This window comes from Meles meles, chromosome 10 (genome assembly GCF_922984935.1).
Source record: "Meles meles chromosome 10, mMelMel3.1 paternal haplotype, whole genome shotgun sequence".
Lineage (NCBI taxonomy): Eukaryota > Metazoa > Chordata > Mammalia > Carnivora > Mustelidae > Meles > Meles meles.
Window position 1 is genome coordinate 57,688,304 of NC_060075.1, and position 22,971 is coordinate 57,711,274.

Consider the following 22,971-nt stretch of genomic DNA (forward strand, 5'->3'; position numbering starts at 1 on the left):
CATCTTAAATCTTAACATCTTAAAACATAAAATCTGAAATCCACTCTGCCATTTAGTATCTTTTCATCTAAATGGCCTCCAACCAACTGAAAGGAAGCTAAAGCCAAGTGGACATCATACTGGGGGGGAATCTGCAAGTGTCCAGAACGTTACCATGTTCGATTACATTTAACTGACCTCTGAATGGAGTCAAAGTGTCCACACACAGGTGCAATATGTTTTACAAGGCAAGAAATCCTAAAGGAAAAAAAAATCCCTTAATAGGAATGATACTGTTACAGGTTTTCTAGGCTGCCATAGGTAACGATCTTAAACTGTTGATGTATAAGGTAAAGAAGAGATGATCACTTCATAAATATCTGGGCGGGGGGGGGAGTCATGAAATCTAGGAGCTACTTAACCTACATAAAACCAAAACTCAACTAAAAATGCCAAGACAGTTCTACAACTTGAAATTTTACTCAATTCAGACCTGGAAGAAGACAAAACCAAAACAAAATAAAATCATTTGACTCTGCCTATAGATACCTGGGAATGTATTTATTAAAATATAATTCTGGGTGCTGCAGAGCTTGAGCAAAGACAGCAAATCGAAAGGTGAAAGTCTTCCCCCAGCTTTCTCTTAAAAATGTCAGAAGAAGACCCTGGTGATGACAGAGGAGAAGACTTCATTTCCCGTTATGGAGAATAATCTGAGCATATGTTTAAAGCACTCTCACCAGCCCTGCTTAATTCCCATTTAATTTTCCTCAAATGAAAATGGTCAGTTGCCTAGGCTGAATTCACTACCCTTGCTTTTTCAACTCTATTCAGGAGAATAACAGGGAGGTGTCAGAATGGGAAACAGGAGTGGAAAGGCAAGAAAAAAAGGAGAAGACAATGACACCAGAAAGTGACCTACTTGAAAAGATGGGCTTCCTATGTATCGTGGAGGGCTGCTCTCATTGGCCAGAGTCCTCGGAAAGAACCCTGGTGGCAGGCCTTGGCTTCCAGTGCGGTCTCTCAGGGGTACAGACCCAGATGGCCCTTCCTGAGAGTGGTCCTGCACAGGGGTAAGACGGGGACCTGAGCTCACTTCTCCATCTGTGACTGGATGTCTAAGTTCCGTACAGAGCTGTGGGAGGCCATGAGTCCAACACATGGTCCAAAGTCCAACATTATTTGTAAGAAAGCAGTAATTTTTTTCCCTTTCTCTATCATACATTTATTTCTTGATGGTTCCAAATGTGAAGCAAATGGCGTAGTACATAAACACTTTAAAATCCCAACCAAATGTAAAACAAAATTTTATTTAAGTTTTTTTTTTTTTTTATTTTTGCTGGTCTTCCAAGTTCACAGGAGGTATGGAGTTAATTTAAAAGCATTAAGGAAAACTACCTAAAGATACAAAATCTGAGACAGGAACAGGGGCGGATCCTAAGCATTGCTTGGGGCAGAGAAATGGTTCCATAGACCAGCTCTGCTATAAAGTGGTCATAAGTTCCTGCCAAAGCTTCCTGTGCCAACTAAGTAACTGGGCCCAGCTCCCCTGAGTGTAAAATGACAGCACCGGACAAGGCCATCTTCAGGGCACCTACAGGCACCAACATTCTATGATGTTACAACTAAAATTAACTAGCTTTGGCAGTACTTTCAACGTGAAAAATGAAAACCCACATCAGTCCCACATCATAAGACTGAAGTCAGCCCAGAGCCAGAGAAATCTCTCTTTCATAAAGAAGAAAATGTTGATCTATAGTAACTTCAGAAACTGGTGAAGAAAGAAAATAATATACTGAGAAATTAAAACAGGACATTGACCTCTGTGAAAAGATCAGATACAAGAAGAGTAAGTACTGGACTAAGGGGAAAGAAGTCTTTTCTTGTATTATTTTTAAAGTAGGTATGTCCTTGGAAATATTATTCAAAATACTGAATTCTCAATTGCCTAATGGTATTAGTCCACTTCCAAAACCCAGTAGAATCCCAAATTAGCTTGCAGATGAATGATGGCTTTAAGAGTTTATCCAGAATCCAGTGTGATCCTATAGATGGGATGGGCCAAACTCCTCAGAAAATGCCAAGAAACATTTGAGCCAGGCCAAAAAGTGCTGAAACGTTCCACTGACACAAAACCCACAAGTCAACATGAAGCTTTCACTGGAAGATACAGCCTTTGCATGCAGTTTTCCAGAGATCCAGCCAAAACTCAGAGATCATTGAAAAAAGCTCTCAAAACCAAAATGATTCCAAATAGAGGTTTGCATGGCAGGGAAATTCTGAATGGAAATTTATCCTTCACAACCAATGGATTCAATAACTGATCCCATTATATCAGGGGATTTTAATTCTTCCTGGAAATTCTCTACAAATTACAGGTAACTGCAGTCTGAGCAGAACTTCTGTGTATTTTTAAACAAGTCAATTGTTTCAATGAGATAAGTACATTATTTCCACCAGACAGATAATTGTTTTCTTGTTCAATTGCATTACATTTGTGTATCCAGGTATAAAATGTTACAAATGGAAAATTACTGAGAAGCAAAGCAGTCATTAGTGTGACTTATAAATGGAGCAGAGATGTCACAAAAGTTTTGCTAATGCTTTTTCATGTTCCCAAATATATATTTTTTATTTCTTAATCTCTTCTATATCTGACTGCAGAGCAAACAGTAGGAGCAAATCTTCATGCCCATACACAGCACAAACACAACTAAGATGCCAGCTGATCAACAAGAATGACTAAGTGACTTGCATATAAATATACACAAAAGTAAAATAAATTCAAGGATAAATTACTCACCTTCATAAGAAATCAGAAATTTGGGATCTCTGGGAAGTAAATAATTTTCAAGTATCACACTGGAAATAGGCAATATTCCTAGATATTACTTTGTAGGTAGAGGAACTGTATCAGAAAAGTACACATCTGATTATTGTTGTGACATTGTCTATTTCCTGAGAGAATTCTTACCTATTAACTGTCCTCAATTGAGAAGAGCAAACCAAACAAAAGAGACATTAAATACCAAAAAGTATCAGCACTTTGTTAGTTAAAGGCAGGTTATTTCCAGATGGAATTTTTTACTTATTAATTATTTTTATTAACATATAATGTATTATTTGCCCCAGGGGTACAGATCTGTGAATCATCAGGCTTACACACTTCACAGCACTCACCATATCACATACCCTCCCCAATGTCCATAACCCAACCACCCTCTCCATACCCCCCTGCCCCCCAGCAACCCTCAGTTTATTTTGTGAGATTAAGAGTCTCTTATGGTTTGTCTCCAGATGGGATCTGCACAGAGACGGTCACTGAGAAAGAATGACCACAGACAGTGTGCCATTACATACCAGAAAGTACAAAGGCAGACAATTAGAATTATAAACCATATCTAACCCACAATGCATATCCTGGGGGCACAAGTTCCATTTAATAAAGAAAATGTCTTTCTTATGTTAGTATTTTAATGCCTTTGGATTAAAGCTTATGGCACCTATTCCCCATCTGTTCAATAGTTTCTGTATCACATATATTATATCAACATACACGCTGTACATTTTTAAATAGAAAGATCATATTTTTTCCCAAACTTCTTAGAAATTCATTATATTTCAAACTGTATAGTCAAAAATTGTTAAAGGATATAAACTACAATTTAAATATCACACATTGATCAAATACCCAAAACTGATTAAAAACAGTTATTCTGAGATTTTATGAGATTATAGCACACATCTAGAAACATATGAGGAGGTGCAATAGAATGCTGAGTAAGGCGTGGTAATCATACAGGGTCGTTTTAACCAGTGATTCTTCTCTTTTAGTAAGTTGATTCTATGAGAAGATTTTAAAAGAAGACTTCGTAATAGAATAAAAATTCCTTAAGAACTAAAATTTCTTTACAGCATAGGAGTTTAAGGAAAAATTCTGCTTGTATATTTTTATTTTCTGGTTTTTTTACTGCTATATTAATTTAAAGCTATATAAAATAGGATTAGGCCCCCTATAAAGAGTTTTTTAAACACACTTTTAATATTTAGGAGAAAATGTGTTAGTTCAAAATTGCTTTTAGACAAAGTTACATAAAAACTGTGATTTATTTAATGTGTTACAATATTCTGATTAATATTAAATTAATAAAAACTTCCAAAAAAGTGATGAGGAAGATTTGCTATAAAATTTATATTATGAATTTACCCAAGGCCACTTCTGCAGCTTAGAACAACTTTTTGACATGTACATACTTTTTCCCAGAATTTTTCAGCTGTAAAAAAAAAGTCCTAAAAGTCCTTAAACCAACCTTCATTTTTTTGGAAAAAGAAATCAAAGTCCTAGGAATTAAAATGAGAAACTGGATTCTAAATGTCTACTTAAATGCCAAATCAAGATTAGAGCAAAGAAATCCTAATTTCTGTTTCATTTTTCATTTAAAGTGAAAAATAAAAGTGAAGTAATGGCCTTGAGATCTCACAAATCCAAAGCACAACATTTAGAACTGGGGAAACAGGAGTGGGAAACCACTGCCTTCATGGAACTTACACTCTCACATAGGAGACCGACAAACCCATGTCGAGAGTGAACTCTGTCACCAACTAGGTTTTTGTGTACAGACTCTTCTTTCTTCTTTAGATTCCTACTTCCCACGTGACCTTCTGCTCCTCTCTCTCACTCCCCTGTGGGCTCTGCTCTGCCAGGTGACCTCTGTTCACGGGCTTGTCCAGGATTCCAAGATGCCACACTCCACCCAGCCCACACAAGCTACCTACCTTACTACAGGTGCTTCGGATAATTTCACTGGAATCTCCCATACCACTTCAGAGTCAACAAAACCCAAACCAAACACATGCTCTCTCAGAATTGACTGCCTATTCCAACTTCCCCTGTTGCTACTAGTATGAGCCTCCAGAATTCTCAGCCCCAAATCTTTTTTTTTTTTTAAAGATTTTATTTATTTATTTGACAGACACAGATCACAAGTAGGCAGAGAGGCAGGCAGAGAGAGAGAGGGAAGCAGGCTCCCTGCTGAGCAGAGAGCCCGATGCGGGACTCGATCCCAGGACCCCGAGATCATGACCTGAGCCGAAGGCAGCGGCTTAACCCACTGAGCCACCCAGGCGCCCCTCTCAGCCCCAAATCTTAAGTCATCTTTAATTCCTCCCTCACCTGTAGCATCTGGATCCAGTCAGTCTCCCTAGCCTACGTGTATTAGTCAGAGTTCTCCAAGAAACAGAGATTTATTATAAGGAACCGGCTCACGCAGTACGGAGGCTGGTAAGCCCGTCATCAGCAGAGCTGGTGCCTGAGCTTGAAGCTAAAAGTCAGCAGGCTTCAGAAGAACCAAGAAGAACAAAGGTTCTAGTTCAAAGGCTGCAGGGCAGAATTCTCCCTTATTTGAGGGAGGTCAGCCCTGTGTTCTATTCAGGTCTTCAACGAATTAGATGAGGTCCACCCACATTGTGGAGACTCAATCTGCTTCACTCAGTCTACAAATTTAAATGTTACTCTCAAAAACACCCTTACAGAAACACCCAGAATAATGTTTGACCAACTATCTTGGCACCCAGTGGCACAGCCAAATTGATGTCAAATTAACCATCACATCACAGTTTTACTTTTCAAAAGTCACACTCCTTTTTCTCAATTCACAGTCTCATTCCCATCATCTCAACTCAGGTCTTTATGACCTTCTACTGGTTTTCAGCACAAGGATGTAAACCAGCCCCCTCCTCATCCTTCAGTTCCCCCATCACTGGATATGCTGTGGACACATTTATTTTCAGAATTGTTTTTAACATATCATTCCTGTTCTATTACTTAATTCACAATGACATCTTACTCTAAATAGATCCAATTATTTTTCTTACAATATATTGCTCTATATAATCCAGCCCTACTTGCCTTACTGACCTGTTCCTTCTATCACTCTCCTAATTTAGAACTTATATTGTAACTGGCCAATAACTTAACTATCTTTTCCACTTATCCACACCCATTCCCTCCACAATGCACCCACCTTCTCTGGAAAGCACTGTGCACTCTTCTTTGCCTACCTCAATTCCATCCACCTGCCAAGGTTTGTCTCCAGCTACAACTCCTTTCTGAAGTTTTCCTAATTCCCCAAACTATATAAATCTTTTAGTTTTCTAATCCTCGTGTGCATTTAAGATAAACATAAGCATTGCTACTCTAAACTACTCTGTCTTGTTCACGAATTTCTATCTTTCTTTCTTTTTAGAAAGTGAGAGAGAGAGAAAGAGAAAGGGAGATAGCATGAATTTGGAGGGAGGGACAGAGAGAGAATCCCAAGCAGGCTCCATCCCCAGCACAGAGTCTGACACAGATTTGGTCTCACAACCCTGAGATCATGACCTGAACCAAAATCAAGAGTCAGACACTTAACTGACTGAGCCCCCAGGCCCCCCTCACGAATTTATTTCCAGTGCACATCCCTTTCTCCCTAGTCCCCAGTCTCACCCAATCACCTCCAAATACACATCTTCTATTTATTTGGGGTTGTAAAATCTTGGAATCTGTGCTGTGCCAAGTACTGTGTAAGGCAGTAGACATACCAAGAGCCATTACATACCCAGAACCCTTACAGTCTGAGAGAGAATTATTGTAATAATTAAGGAGCAATGCATTGCATACTAGAACAAAGGTAGATACAAAGCTCTAAGGGAAGACAAAGAATATAACAGAACGAGAAAATAAATTGGCTTAGTCAATGATGCGGTATGAGATAAATTCAATGGGAGTAGAGGAAAAGGCATTTCAAGTACCAAAAATAACCAGTGCAGAAGAATAAAAACAACGAAGAACATACACACACACACACACACACAAGCATATAGACATATAAATATATACACATACATATATATATATATACATATAGAGAGAGACACATGCATATATTCATGTATATTCATATAAGGTGTGATGAGACATTTACCATGATGGCAAACAAACTAGATATTCAGGATCACAACCCAGGCATAGAACTGCTGAAAAACAAGAGATTAAATGCAGCAAAAGAATCACTGAATAATAGGAACAGAGCCCCAGAAACAAAAATATCTGTAATATTGAGAATGCTAAGTCCAGATCTTGAGTGGAGTGGAGGAGAAGCAGGCATGGCTGGAGCATGGAGCCACACCACTTTGAACCAAGGCAGTTGGAAGTCCCTAGAATATAAGTAAAATTTTATTTGTCCCTTATCCATGATAATAAAGAACAAAGATTTTTCATAATTCATTTGGCAGCAACTCTAAGCTCATCTGGCAACAAAAACTGGCCTCAACAAACAGGAAGCTATTTATTATCTTTATCTCATTTAGTATTATTATCCACGAATTTCACTGCAGAAATAAACATTAAACGATTTTATTATGAGTAACTGTCCCAAATCCATTAAAAGTGACATGACATGAGGGGAGCCTGGGTGGCTCAGTCAGTTAAGCATCTGCTTGGGCTCAGGTCATGATCTCAGGGTCCTGGGATTGGCCCCACATCAGTGGGGAGTCTGCTTTGCCCTCTCCCTCTGCCCTCCCGCCACTGCTCATGCGCACTCTCTCTCTCTCATAAGTAATAGAAATATTTTAAAAAAACTGACATGACATTAACACAGGAATTATGTTCCATACTACCTTTTAAAAATCTGATAAATCCTCAGCTCCAAAACACACCTTGCCCCTGGGGTTTTAGATAGGATTCTATGGAACTTAGATTTTGAAATTCCACAAAATGAGTCAGATACACAAAGAGGTCTCTTGCCCCAAGAAAGGTTTTAGAGTTCATGGAAGATTCATTTAGTACTGTTTTTGTTAAACAGAGGATAACTTCTCAGTGCTAACCACATTCTATTATTGACCACCTTTGTGATACATGACAAAGTTTATTTTACTTATATAATATTAGTTAAAAACAGAAAATAAACTGCCAACCATGGACTCTTACATCAACCTTTTTACTCCCCTTATAATGCCAAGAATACCAGGGAAAAAAATTGTAAAACAACATTCTCTTTGCCTCCTATAACCTTAATAGATAGTTTCCTGGAATTGTCTATTCAAACAGAAAATTAATTTCCATGCACAGCTGGAAATACCACATTGGCAAGCGAAGAAAACAACACCAGTAGATTAAATAAAAAGTGTAGGAACTATAAAGACTCAACAAAACAGAATTTGCTCAGTAAGATGGTCCTATGAGAACAGCTTTTCACCATTTATTTAATGTATGAATACATCTCTTAAAGTGAAGTAGCAATAATCAAGGAAGCTTTGGATCCAGAAAAACAATGAGAGGATTATATCACTCAACCAGTTTTCCTACTGTTGTATGAAAGGAAAAAAGGTTAGCACCCCCCTTGCCAAGGTCCTTGGGCCTGTACACCACAGTACAGTAAGATACTGCACCAACTTTGTGGCTTCTCATCATGGCTGGGTTTTTGTTTTTTTTGTTTTTTTTGTTTTTTTTTTTTTTTTTTTTGCTGGGTTTTTTTTTTTTTTTCTCCCTACTTTGGGATGATGAAAAAGTTCTAGTTCTAGAAAAAAAAAGTTTTTTTCCCCCTACTTTGGGATGATGAAAAAGTTCTAGACCACTGTGGCCAATGGTTGTGCAATAATAATGTGAATGCACTTAATGACACTGAAGTGTCCATTCTAGAAGGGTGAACATGGTCAATTTAATGTTATATATATTTTACTGTGATAAAATACAATTTCAATAATATACAAAACGCTCTTGAAATCCATAAAAAATAAAGTCTAAAGGAAACATATGCAATGGGCACAAATTCAAAACAGAGGAAGAAAATCAAAAAAATACATGGAAAAACGTTCAAAACCACTAAGAAGAATGCACGTAAAAATGATGACACATGATCATGTGTCATCTTTCAAATTAATGAAATTAATGAAGATTAAAAAGATTGAGAATCGAAAAAAGAAAAAAGGCAGCTTTTCTAGACCCACCAACAAAATGGGGCCCTGTTTCCATGTTGCCCTCCACTGGCTTCCCTCCTGGGTATCCCTCTTCGTACTGACGGCCATCAGGACAGCAGGCTCATGGTGCCCTTTGGGGACCACACCGTGATACCTCACCTGCATTGGGCAATGACTGGTATGGCCAATACCCGACTAATAACCAAATTAAACAAAATAATACCCTTTTACAAACCCTTCAAAAACAAGAGACAGAGAGGCAAAAAAACAGATCATCATCTGCAGAAACTGCAAAGCAAGAGGCAGTAACGGTGTGGGAACGACAAAACCACAGAACCCCCTGGGCTCTGCTGCCTTGGTTCTCAAGACATCGGAAGAAAAATTAAAAACCCCCAGCATGGATGCTTTATAAAGAGCAACAGAGAGAAATTTCAGTAAAAATCAATGTGTTATGAAAGCAAGAGAGAGAAAAACCTTCTACATGGGCATGATCATTGCAGGACGTCAAAACATGCAAAAGGCTGGGTTCAGGAACATTTGTAGACCAAGCATAATGGGATTCCAAAGTGGCATATTGCATCCCAAGACATAGAGCTCCATCTCTGTGATATTTGACCAACGACCCCAAACCACCATGTCCTTCAGTACACCTGCTAGGATATCCCACAAGCAAAGTGAGGGATCACTTGAATGAGCTACATATAGGAGGAAGTACTTAGATGGCAAACCACATGGTATAAAACAGCTCAGTAAATACTTGTTGAACTAACACATGTGGTAGAAGCTAATAAATAAGACCTGTATCCTGATGACATTTATTAGATTATTCTTCCAACTTTGCATGGGGCGTAACTTGTAGAGAATACAGGCTTTGTCTATAGAGCAAACAGGAAAGCTTCTACTCATGTCCACTTGGCATCCCCAATAGCAACCAGCCCCCAGCATTGTGCTCATAGGCTCCTTGGAGATTCATTTCCCCAGAATCAGCATCTCTGACTCACTTTCTAGTGACAAAAATACAGAAATGTTTAAGTACGGGAGTGAAACATAAATGATGCAAAGGTGATCAAAACAAAGATTTTAATAGCAGATACATAAGCCACCTCAGACCCACTCAAATAAACCGGAAGCCAGCCTCTTCTAATATCCTATCTAAGAAATGAGAGGACTCCATCAGCAGCTTCCAATCTTCCTCAGCTTCTACTCACACCGAAAATGTATTTCATATTAAATGATGTATATTTATACATATATAGAAACATACCTATCTATACAAAATGCAAACATCATTTTCCCAAGTTAATACTGAATCTTACAACACCCTGTGCACCCTGTATCTTGTAATATGGTCTGTTCTATTCCACTGATTAAACTCAACCTATGAAATTGATTCCATTGCCCAATAAGAGTTCATGACATGCAGAAAACACAGGACTAGATGATTTCTTTCCAGCTCATTAAAAGAAAAATCATGATTTTACTTAGAAGCAATCTAAAAATATCTACCACTCCTAACTACTAGTTCCTCAATGATCTTTCTCAAGCTAATTCCTGAATGAAATGATATAACCCCTGTAACATTTTTGCCTCCTTTTCCTCTTCACCATAAATACCCACGACCCTTTCCACTCAAAAGTCTTTAAGTGATTTTTCCAGGGTGTATGAGCACTGCGACACCTCATGGCAGAGGTGACTGCAAAGGATTTTGCCCCCCACCAAAAAGTTAGACATCTACCAAAGGAACTCTTTTAACTCATAATAAAATACATTTGAATCTTTGTAAACCACCAGACAGTCACTAAGCAAAAGTCAAAATGGAACTCAGGCGGCAGGAGCAAATCACATAAATCTTGATTTTAATTAAATGAAAGATATTTCATAGTAGTAGCATTCTCCCTTCAAAACTACAGAATTTGTTCCCTGAGATAAAATTATTCTAACTTTCTAGAATAGCATCTTTGTCACTTTTGTAGATTTTCTTAATTGGATGCCTTCTGTTGTAAGACCCCCCAACTTCATCCCACCTCATTTTCACCATCTTTAGTAATGCCCCAAACTTGTGGGTATGCAGGGATCTCTGGTGAAAAAGGAGCTGGCTTTGAGTCAAACAATACCTCCCAATCACAACTGGGTTTTTTTCTGTACATAGCTAGGGAAAGGTCGTGTTTACTTCTTCCCATTATAGCTGAAAACCATCTAAAACATTGTCTCCTCAAAGGCATTACAATCTAGACATGGAATGCTAACAGTATCATTTGTGCTTGTCATTGACTTCAAAATGCTTTATTCTGTAAACCTTGTCTTGGTTTCTAAGTCCACAGAGTAAAGAAGAAATTCCACATGTATTTAGTAGTATTTGGATATTTTATTAATTACAGTTTATAAAATAAAATGGAAAACCTCAAAGCTTTAATTTTAAAAAGCACTTCAATTCAGAAATATGAAAGAAATATTAATGTCAAAAAATTAGGTCCATTGTAATCCTGTAATCAAAGCAATCCGTGTCTTTTCCAAACTTGGCAAGCCACGTTTTTATTTTTAATTTCTGAACTACTAATTCTAGAGGAAAAACAAACACCATTAACTTCCTCTTCAGTCACTAGCTGTCTGTGCCATGTGTTTTTATCGCTTCCTGCCACAAGGAAATACGTTTGAAACAAAGAATGATATTCAAAAGAGAGTTCTTAGGGTGATTCCAAAGTCATTCTTTCAGGAATTAAGAAACAGTGTAAACATATTTAAATAATGGTGCAGAGTGATAAAACTATTTGGAAAACCTTCACATTTCTTTTATTATGTGCTAATCCTCAAAATAAGTCTGCCAAGGTTATTGGAGAATAAACGGAATCATCAAGTTAAACAACTTTCCTTCACCAACACAGCTAATAAATGGCAGAGCTAGAATCTAAATCCACTGTTTCATACCCAACCTCATGGCAGAAATTATATCCTACTGCTTTCCTGATGAACCTTTTGATCAAATTGTAGGTTTTTATTTTAGGTCTTTTTAGCCTATTGGTCTAAACCATCCTGGGTTTTTGTGTTTGAACAGAAAGGAGAGCCTTCACTGAGGCTATAGACGATGAGAAGAATGTGAAGATGGATTCTACCTCCTCAGTTGTCTTCTACACTTATTTATTGAGTTGAGTTCTACACTTACTTATTTATTGTGTTCTATACTTATTTATTGCGTCCCATGTTCTAGGTAGTACACTAAATACTGGGAATCCTAAACAAGGATGTAAATTATAGCTCTTACTCTAAGCAGTTTGTAAGAAATTTAGAAACTGTTTTAATCTGTTCAGGTTGCTATGACAAAATACTGGGTCATGTGTGTGTGTGTGTGTGCGCGCGCGCGCGTGCATGTGTGTGTGTGTGTGTGTGTGTGTGTGTGTATTTCCCCTCCATCATGGTTCTAGAAGCTGGGAAGTCCAAGATCAAGGTGCTGGCAGATTTGGTATCTAGTAAGAGTCCTCTTCCTCATTTGTAGATGACCACCTTCTTGCTGCATGTTCACATGGCTACTCTTGGTACATGCTCATGGAAGGCCTTCCTACAAGGGTGCTAATTCCGTCATGAGGGTCGTACTCTCATGACCTAACCTAAACTTAATTATGTCCCAAAGGACCCCATCTACATATCAATACATGAGAGCTATAGCTTCAACATACAAATTTTGGGGTGACATAAACATTCAGCTCATAACAGGAACCCAACATGTAAAGCGAATCATCATGATCAGTTTGATATATGTAATTCCACAAACACAATCACTTAATTACATTCAATAAATATTTATTGATGGTGAAAGGGAAAGTAAATGTTTGACAGTGAATGAAATCCATGAGATAAATAAACTTCATGTTTTACAAATGAGAAAATTATGGTTCAGAAATGATAATTTGTCCAAAATCAAAAAGTCAGCAAGTGAGGGAGACTGGATTTAAACATGAATCTACCTAGCTTCAAAGCTCAGCCTCTTTCTGCTCCAACAGGAGCGCTGTAACCAAGGGCAACCACAGCCTTCCTCACTGCCTCTTCTAGGATGTGTATAGTATGGCTCTCCCTACCAAGAAAGAGAATAGCTCCAAGAGCCAGGTAAAAACACACACAGCATGTATAAACCCTCTGAAGAAGAGATGACTAAGGCCTGAATGATGATACAATAAAAGCAGGTCAGGGAACTAATTAAGGGCACATACCTTAAAGTAGCTTGTCGCACCTGTAAAAGAGAACATTCTACCTAGTAAATGGCAGAGCCACTGGTTTCATGACAGACATAGGACCCACTATAATTCTTAAAAATATTTCATAAGCTGAGTAACAAGAGAATAAAGATACATACATATTTGAAAGTTTAAATTAATATAAAAAGGTATTTTGATGGTGAAGCAGACCAACCTAGGATGGAGATACAGATCTTATTTATCTTTCTTCAGCTCTTGAAAAAATCACTACGACTCAGTGAACATCAAGGCTGTAGCAAAATTTTAAGGGTATACATCTTTTCTGGAACTTTACATGGTGGTACTTAATAAATATGTTGTGAATGAAAGGACGCAAGCAAGAAAGAATGAAGCAGGATCCAGATTAATTGGTCGCATTCAGAATGTGTAATTACGTATCCCATTTTACTTGGGGATTTTGAAATGATTTCCTCACCTTCCAATTAAATGTCTACCCATATTTACTTTCAAGCCTAATGTGTACAAGAGCCAAAGGAGCTAGACTTTTTTGTTTTCTGAAACCAAATAACTATCTGCTAATATTTCACTTGCAATTTTTGAAATTTGGGGTTTATAAAAAGAGAATAAAGAAATCTGTACCTATGCAGTATAATAATGCAGAAAATCTTAAAAACAGGTAATTTTGCCTATTTGTGGTGCAGATTAGGAAGGATAAAGAAAAAAGAAAAACAGTGATCTTTATTTCAAGGTACTACTATTTAACAGCCATTTCAATGATAATGTAGAGGTTTTACAGAACAATATCTCTACTCCATCTTATGTTCTGGTCATCCATCGTTTTCCTCTTATTTCAGAATCTTATTATTAATGTCTTTATCTTGTAATATTGGGAATCTTTTTATAAACCAGTTTATATCTTTTTTTGTTAAGACAAGCCATATGTGTATATATATAAGCCTATACACATACACACATATATATTCATATACATTTATATAAATGCCCATAATCATTTATGCATATATGTAATTATATACAATTATATATGTATATGTCTCTCTCCTGGGTGTGTTTTCTCTCTCCCTCCCTCTCTCTTCCATACACACACACACACACACACACAACTTTATATAGAGAAATTTATATATAGAAATTAGAAATTTATATATATAAACTATATATTATCATATATAAATTAGAAGTTATATCACAAATATGAGAAAATCACCTCTCCCAAGAATTCACTTTAATTAATTTCTGTCTGGGTTTTTTGGCACTAGGTTTGCACCAAGTAATGTGTGTAAAAGGATGGCCAGGAAGACCCGGTGTAACTATGTATCATAATGTCAGGCAGTACTGGCTGTTTTCCTAAACAGTCAGTGGTAACAAGAGTCCCAAGGTGCTCACAACTATGCACCTGTGCTCTGAGACTATCAGAGGACAAGTTTTGCCATGCCCCATCAGGCCTCATAGACCCCTAAGGCTTCTGCTAGGTGGGTTCAAGTGGGGCCTGAGAACTTGTATATTAATAAGTGCCCCGGTGACTCTTACCAGACAAGCCTGAAAAACACTACTATCACACGGGGGAAGGGGAAGGGGTACATGGAGAGAAGGCCAGAAATGTGGCTTGCCCTAGACCATGGACTCTGGAAATGCTTAAGGAGTACTGCCATTTCTTACAGACCATGGGAGCCATGGAGATTTTTGATGAAGGAAATAATTAGATTTGTGCTTTAGCAGCAGTAACTTTACTAGGCAGCATTGCACAATTAGGCTGAATGAAGGAGAGCCTAAAAATAGACCAGCTGGAAGCCTATGACAATAGTTGTAGCCAGAAGCAATGAATGCTAAAGGTTGGAAACAAAAACGGAAAATAGTGTCAATCAAAATCCAAGCCAACTTGATGTGGAGCAGAACAGAGGAAGAATTTCCAAAAAGGCACCATTGTTTTAAGCACAGGTGGCTAAGGAGATACCTATGATGTTCATAGAAAGAAAGAAGGTCAAAAGGATTTAGACGAAGTGCAGCATTTGAATTCATAAGTGTGTGATTAAAAGAAAGACCATTTGCAAGGGCAGGAAATAGGGTTTCAAACTCAGTTCTACCATCTCTTTGCTAGGAGGTGCTAGACTCATCTTTAAAGCTCTCTAAACCTAGTAAACTCACTCATAAATAACGCTAGTAAAACATATTCTGTAGGATCGCGGTGGAGAGTAAATGAAACTATACGTAACACTTGATCCTTAGGTTTGTGCTTAACAGACAATTTCAGTTTTTGCTCATTTTTATTTTCACTGATGTTTTCCTTCAATGACTTAAAACCATTCCAGATACACAATAGGCACTCAATATACACTTGCTGAATGAATGAATTACTACTGCTATTACAATTCTATTGAAGATTGGAAAACAATCACAGGATTTGGCCATTAGATGGTAATTGGTGCACCCAGAGACTACTTAAATGCCTAGGGGCTTTGAACAATCGGATGAAATAAAAGTCCAAGTATTTGCTCTGGTGAGGACATTTAAAATCAAGTGGTACTGGAGAACAAAAGTTTCTTCGAGTTTCATTCATTTGGTTTTTCTTTATTCTGCATGTTAAATCAATAAGAGCTAAATCAATAAAAAAGTTAAATCAATAAAAATCAAGAAAAGTCTGCTTTATTAACATTAACAGTTTTAAGAACACCTTTTCCTTTATTTAGAGTTTACAGTATATGATCTCATTTGATCTTCAGCCCCTTGAGTTAAAGAATTCGGTTACTACTTGTCTTCATTTCTATTTTAAAGAAGAGAAAACTGAGAATCAGGGAAGGTAAGTGACTATTAGGGCCTGAGTGCAGGAGTGGCAGAAGCAGGAATTACACTGAGGTCTTTGGATCACAGGTTTGCTGAGCCCATTCATGTTATTTCAGATGCACTCTCTTCCATGCTTCCTCCCACACTGTTTTCCCTCCTACAGTCTGGAAGTGAAGTGCGGGGAAGAGTCTTGTGAGCCTGAGGAAGTTGTGAGAATACTGCTCCTTCCTCAAAACCCAGCCAGCACCAAAGAGCACCCATCCTCCTGCGAGTCCACTGCCTGTTAAGATTGCTACGATGGCAGCGTACCTGTTTCTTGTTGGCTTCAACAGAAAAAAATCTGTTTTTCTCCTGGGAAATTTTAGGACTGACTCTTTGGAAAGTTTCCCTGTAAAAATGACACAGCTGTAAGTCTGATCTTAACCAGCTGGTTAAACAGAAAAATTCATTTTCACATTGGGTTATTACAACTTTGTACCATTGCCCACGATGTTGACTGCTTGAATTCTTATCCTGGTCCTATCCCTAAGTAGATGCACAATCTTGGACATCTATCTTATTTGTGTCTCTGAGAGTGGTTTCTCATCTTTAAAACATGGATATTCTAGAAAATAGCCCTTACTCCATTGGGTTTTCATTATAATTAAATGAGATACCATATATAAAGCTTTGGCACACTTAGAATTTGAACTATAATGAACACTCAATACATGGTCATTTTTTTTTAAAGATTTTATTTATTTATTTGACAGAGAGAGAGACAGCAAGAAAGGGAACACAAACAGAAGTGGGAGAGGGAGAAGCAGATTTCCTGCTGAGTAGGGAGCCCGATGCGGAGCTCAATTCCAAGACCCTGGGATCATGACCTAAGCCAAAGGCAAACGCTTAACAACTTAGCCACCCAGGCACCCTTACACGGTCATTTTTACTCACCAAGGTGTGTTATCTTAGTCTTACATGGAAAGCTATTCAGACCCAGAATGAACAAGATACTTTCCACAAAGTAACCAAACATGACTTTGTAACAGTAACCATGCCTTCTTTATGGAGAAAAAAGTGTACAAGATAATCAATGAGTTTTTCATTGACTGAAACTGCCACATTCATTCCACCAATTTTGAATTATTAATTTGTAAATTAACATACATTTTCAGTTCATAAATTAGAATGATGGAGAGAGTAGCTAGACCCACAGTTGAGATTCAAAAATCTTAAACATAAAAAACAGTGCATTTAGAAACACAGAAAAAGGGTTTTCTAAGCATATGAATATATAGTCTCATATATTGTTATAACAATTAATATCTAAATGAAATTAATTTGCATCTCTTCAAAATAGAAGAACTAAGAGTTCAGTTTTCATAACTAGTAAGACATTATTTCCTTTCTTAGGAGGTATATATCATCTCCTAATTATAATCACTTAGGAGGTTTAAATGAATACCCACAGCCAGGGCTAACAAGAAGCCCAATTAAATCAAAATTGTTGAGGCTGAGGGTCCCAGTTCAGATCTTGTTTTTGTTTTTTTTAAGCTCTACAATGACTTTAAGGCATAACCCAAAGCAAGGGTCACTGGCTTTCCCAATATCTTTCAAACAAGATGATGGACTTTTTTGCCTTGTTGATTGCTGTCTGTAGATAAGTTGTTTTACTTCAAACCATGATACTGCTTATTCTAAAAGATAATCTAGACTTTTAATCCAAGTTAGATTTCCCTTTATTCTAATCGAAAGTCCCACTCCATTAATTTTCCTAATAAAGTTAGGTGGGATGAGTTATGTAAGACCACATAATACACAGCACTCAATTACAGCACTGGGAAAAAAACAAGACAGGCAGGTTACAGATTAGGGCTCTGAGGGTTCTGTAGTATTTCTTTAAAGAGTTTATGTATGACGCTAATTTGGTAGTAGCTGAAGTTATAAATCAATGAGAAAAATGTGATTCTAAGAAAACCAGCACAAGAACTACAGCCTTATAACATTAAAATATTTGACACAACCACACCGCTATTCTGAAATCCTTTGCATTCCATACCAGACACCCCTCTAACGAATAATGCTGGATCCAGATTGTGGACCAGTGGAGGTTAAAGGAACCAGAGAAGCACAAGAAGCTTGATCTGATTATATTGGCAGGGAACAAGAAAGAATATAACTTACGTATTTCAACAGCAATAATTTTATTTTTTTCCTGTGTTGTTTCATAGTGCTTTCTTATGCATGCTGTATAAGAATATGGAAGGAAATAAAATTCCAGGCACTCTGAGAGAAGCAGGAAGAGAAAGACATCCAACAGCCAAGACACATCACCATTTATGTGTTATTTATCCATTCAATAACTTAGTTTATGAATGGATAAAATGACAGAAATACTGGACTACTCTACATATCTTCTTATACTGGCATAACATCTCTACAGAGCAGCCCTCTTTCACTCCTAACATGGAGTAAGGTGCAAAAATGGAATCCAACAAAGAGCCCAAGGATCTGAAACTAAATCACGCTCACAAGAGGAAAGAGAAGAAAGTGGTTAGATTTGTCTCTTTTGAGTCATTCAGGTTATTAAGTAGAACCTTAGGCACAAGTGGAAAAATTTAGGATGGAAAGATGAGTTCATTTGCTTCCTTAAATATCTGAGGATTTTTGTTTTGTTTTCCTTTTTTAATGAATCCTGTGTTAAGTGACCAGCAGCCTTAAAGAAGGATAAGATACTGTCCCTGAAAGTTTCAACGTGGCTTAGTCCTTGGCCCTTTCCTCCTCTTATTTTTTGTCTTTTAATTAATATGGTCATGTTTTGCTAATTTCAAGCTACCCATTTTTTTTAAAGATCTTATTTATTTATTTGACAGACAGAAATCACAAGTAGGCAGACAGGCAGGCAGAGAGAGAGGAAGGGAAGCAGGCTCCCTGCTGAGCAGGGAGCCCCGACACAGGGCTCTATCCCAGGACCCTGGGATCATGACCTGAGCCGAAGGCAGAGGCTTTAACCCTCTGAGCCACCCAGGTGTCCCTACCCATGTTCTTCAACTGTGAACTTTCTTTAGATGATTCTTAAATTCTTATCTTCAGGACCAAGTTCTCTTCATCAGCTCTACATCTCAAGCTAACCTCCTGACGACCAGCAGAATGGTGGTTAAGAACACACACCTTAGGGACACCCAGGCGACTCATCAGTTAAGTGTCTGCCTTTGGCTAGGGTCACGATCTGGGGGTCCTGAGATCGGGCTGGCTCCCTGCTCAATGAGGAGTCTGCTTCTCCCTCTGCCCCTCCCCCTACTCATGCTCGCAGACTCTTTCTCTCAAATAAATAAATAAAATCTTAAAAAAGAAAAAAAAAAAGAATACACACTCTAGAATTAGGATGCCTAGTTCTGAGTCCTAGATTTGTTCCACTCAATTTACTGTGAGACCTTGATAGAGCAAGATTCTTAACCTCTCAAAGTCTCAACATTCCTATGTGTAAGGTAGGGATAAGAAAAGTATCTACACATCAACAGTTATGAAAAGAGTTCCATGAAATAAAGAAAATATAGTAATGAAGTCCCTTGCTTGTAGATAAAATTCAGCAAAAGCTGACTATCTTTTCTATCAATATGACTTACTCGCACTAATTCTATTATCATTCTTGAACTTCACAGTTATTTTTGCTTTTGTCTTTCAGTCAATCAATCACCATATCCTAGCTATTCTTCTTTTGAAACACTTAAAACTTTCCCCTCCATTTCTATTTTTCTTACTGAAGCCTGCTTCTAATATTTACGGGACATAGATTAAAATTGCAGACAGAGGTCCAGCTATCATGTTTCTGAACTTTTAAAAAGTATACATCAACGTATCAGATGTTAAATAAAATTTGGTGTACCCTACTACCTTTGAAATGGCTTAAAGACAAGGTTTAAATTTAGATTTTCCAGATGCTTCTGGATTCCAGGCCAGAAAGTCTGAGCAGAAGGAAATGTTGTGCCTAACTGTGGACCCTTGGTTTTTGCCTCTAGCCATGACCACCCATCTTCCCTAATCTTACCCACCTCATCTTTTGAAATCTTATCTATCTATGAGGGACATTTCAAATACTTCCTACTCCAAATTTGCCTTGAGCCAGATATGAACTCACCCTCCTATGAGTATCCAAATTATTTTGTTTCTATATATCTTAATGGAACTTAAAGCATTCTGTCTTATATTTTTAACAGTACCTGTGCCTTTGTTTTCCTAGTTATGGGTCACTTCTCCTTGACAAGAGAGTCCCTGTGCTCAGTGCTAACAGCATTTAAGAATTTCTCCATGAGCCTTTAAAAAAAAGACCTCTAGGCTCCACCCAAAATCAAACATGAGATGCAGTGGGGAGCAGGCAGGGATATTTTTCTAAAGCTCTATTGTTGATGTTGACATGCAGCGAATATTGATAAGAATTGTATAAGATTATAAATTCCTTGGAGGACAAGTTCTATGCTTTATTTTGTACTCAACAAATTCTTTGGAATTGAATTTAAGCTGATACATGTTTTCCCTCCTGCAAAACACTTTCTGGTCCACAGGCTGCACATACCCTCTATAACTACTGAAATAATTTATGAGCACTGAGGCATGATGGTGACTTATGTTCTAGAATTCTGTAAAAGGAGACATACAAAAGAATTAATCTTTTTTTTTTTAAAGATTTTATTTATTTATTTGACAGAGAGAGATCACAAGTAGGCAGAGAGGCAGGCAGAGAGAGTGAGAGGGAAGCAGGCTCCCTGCCGAGCAGAGAGCCCGATGCGGGACTCGATCCCAGGACCCTGAGATCATGACCTGAGCCGAAGGCAGCGGCTTAAACCACTGAGCCACCCAGGCGCCCCCAAAAGAATTAATCTTATAGCCTGTATCAAACTATCTCTTTTACCTGTATCTCTGTGTTTACTCTGTATGGTACATCTTATTGACAAAATAATGAACTTATTAAAAGTATGGTCAGTGTGTTATTCTTAATACCTAGCACAGTGTTTGGCATATACCCGGCATGAAATAAAAGTCTGGTGACTAGGTGAGTGAATGAGCAAATGCATGAACAGAAATTACACACCGGTAGGACTTGAGAAATTATTTCAGTCAGGTGTGGGGAGGGTGAATAACGACCCCACAAAATATATCCATATTCTCATCCCTGGAACTTGTGAATGTTATCTCATTGGTCAAAAAAAGGGGGGTGCTTTGCAGATATGATTAAAGACCTTGAGATGGACAGATTATCCTGGATTGCCCTAAATGCAATCACATGTATCCTTATAAGAGGGAGGCACAGGGATATTAGACACAGACAGAGGAGAAGGCAATGTGACCATAAAAGCAGATATTAGAATGATGCTGCCACAAAGTAACACACCAGAAGCTAGAAGAGGCAAAAAAAACAAAAAACAAAACCAGATTCAGAAGGGGACACACAAGAAGACTGGCATGGCAAATGGTATAAAAATGCATCAAAAGGTTAAGCAAGGCAACACCGTCATTTACTATTGGAGATGGGACAGAGTAGGAAGATGGCATAGAAGGAGCAAGTGGGGTGGCATAATTCCATTTGCTCAAAAGTGAACAAGCTTGAGACAGACACATTAGAAATTGTGACAAAACGTGTAATGATGGGTCTTCTCACCAGTGTGGAAAGACCTACAGACATCAGTGTTCATGGTGACATTCACAAAAGCATAGTTACAGGTCACAGCTGAGAAAAAAGGGCAAAATTGTACATAATAATTCTAAATGAATACTATCTGTTTTAGTATCTCTTTTATAATTACATCTTTTATGTATTGATATAACAAATGCATGACATATTTTCCAAATAAAGAAACTGGGACGAAGAAAGATTTAGTGAACAGCGGATAGATAACAGGTAACACTTGTTTCCAGAGCTTCTGTTTAAGTCCTTGGGCTTTTACCAGTAACTTCAAATATGCATTTGTGTAATTTCTCAGTAACAGATAAGATAGCCAAGAATTCAATGCAAAAGATATGGATTCACTTAGAACTGATGAGTGTGAACACTTCTTTTTTTTTTTTTTTAAGTGAAGGTAGAGGTAGAGAATGATAAAGAATATAAGGAAAGCAGAAGCCAAAAGACCAAACCTCTTCACCTTATATATTGGTTAAGAACATTTAACTACAGCAGGATGTAAACATTTCCATAATGATCCGAGTTATAACAAGCAAAATAAACAATCCAACCTTAACATGTCCCAATTCCCCAAGGATCCCAGGTTCAACTTGTAGTTTAAGAATTAGTCAGTCATTTAGACTGAGGCAAACCCCTGTGGATTCAGGGAGTTTGCGATCAACTAATGGGTTATGGCGTTATTGTCAGTGGATGTTACCCCACAGGAGGCTGGACCATTGCATCACTCAGGGTAAAGACATACTTCTTTTGTGTGTGACAAACAAGAGCCTACCCAAAGAGGTTCCAAAGGGAGCTGTGAGGGAAAGATATGCCATGCTTACCTGTTCCACATCTGTTCTTTCATTATCTTTAGAAAAATGAACTTCCTGAGCAGAAATGAAAGCAACCCCACATGACTAGATAAATGCCAAGTAAGAGATCACATCATCTATCCAGTATCACGCAGCAACAATGTCAAATAATAAAGCCAAAGCACATCTTCAATGGAGACCCACAGAAAATTTAGGATCCTCATGTAATCCTTATGAAGACTTCAACTACCATATTAAAGTGCCATGAGTTCATCACTTTAAATGAGAAGACTTGAAAACATATAGATGTCATAAATTTTAAACCAGCTGTTTTCCTTTATACATACTGCACAGAAGGTCCTTGGAAACCTATTGCATAAAAAAAATACTGTTAATAGTACAGTCTGCAAAAAATACGTTAATTTTTAAAAGTTTAAATGAGGTAGGACCAAATGAATTCTAACTTAAAACAATTTGCTGCTTAACCACAATTCAAAATCCTTTTACTCTTTCTTCTATTCTTAACTACAGTGTGTATTTTTCATGGGGCCGGAGGTAGCTTATAGGTATTGGAAGAGGGAGAGGTCCAAGTTACCAGAAG

The 22,971-nt window shown here is 37.7% G+C and overlaps 1 protein-coding gene and 1 pseudogene across 3 annotated transcripts in view; one reads left to right on the plus strand and one right to left on the minus strand.

Annotated features, from left to right (window-relative positions):
- HDAC9 (histone deacetylase 9) overlaps nucleotides 1-22,971 on the minus strand; it is a 927,746-nt gene that overhangs the window by 821,643 nt on the left and 83,132 nt on the right. The window lies entirely within an intron of this gene.
- On the plus strand, nucleotides 8,323-8,440 carry LOC123952421 (annotated as a pseudogene).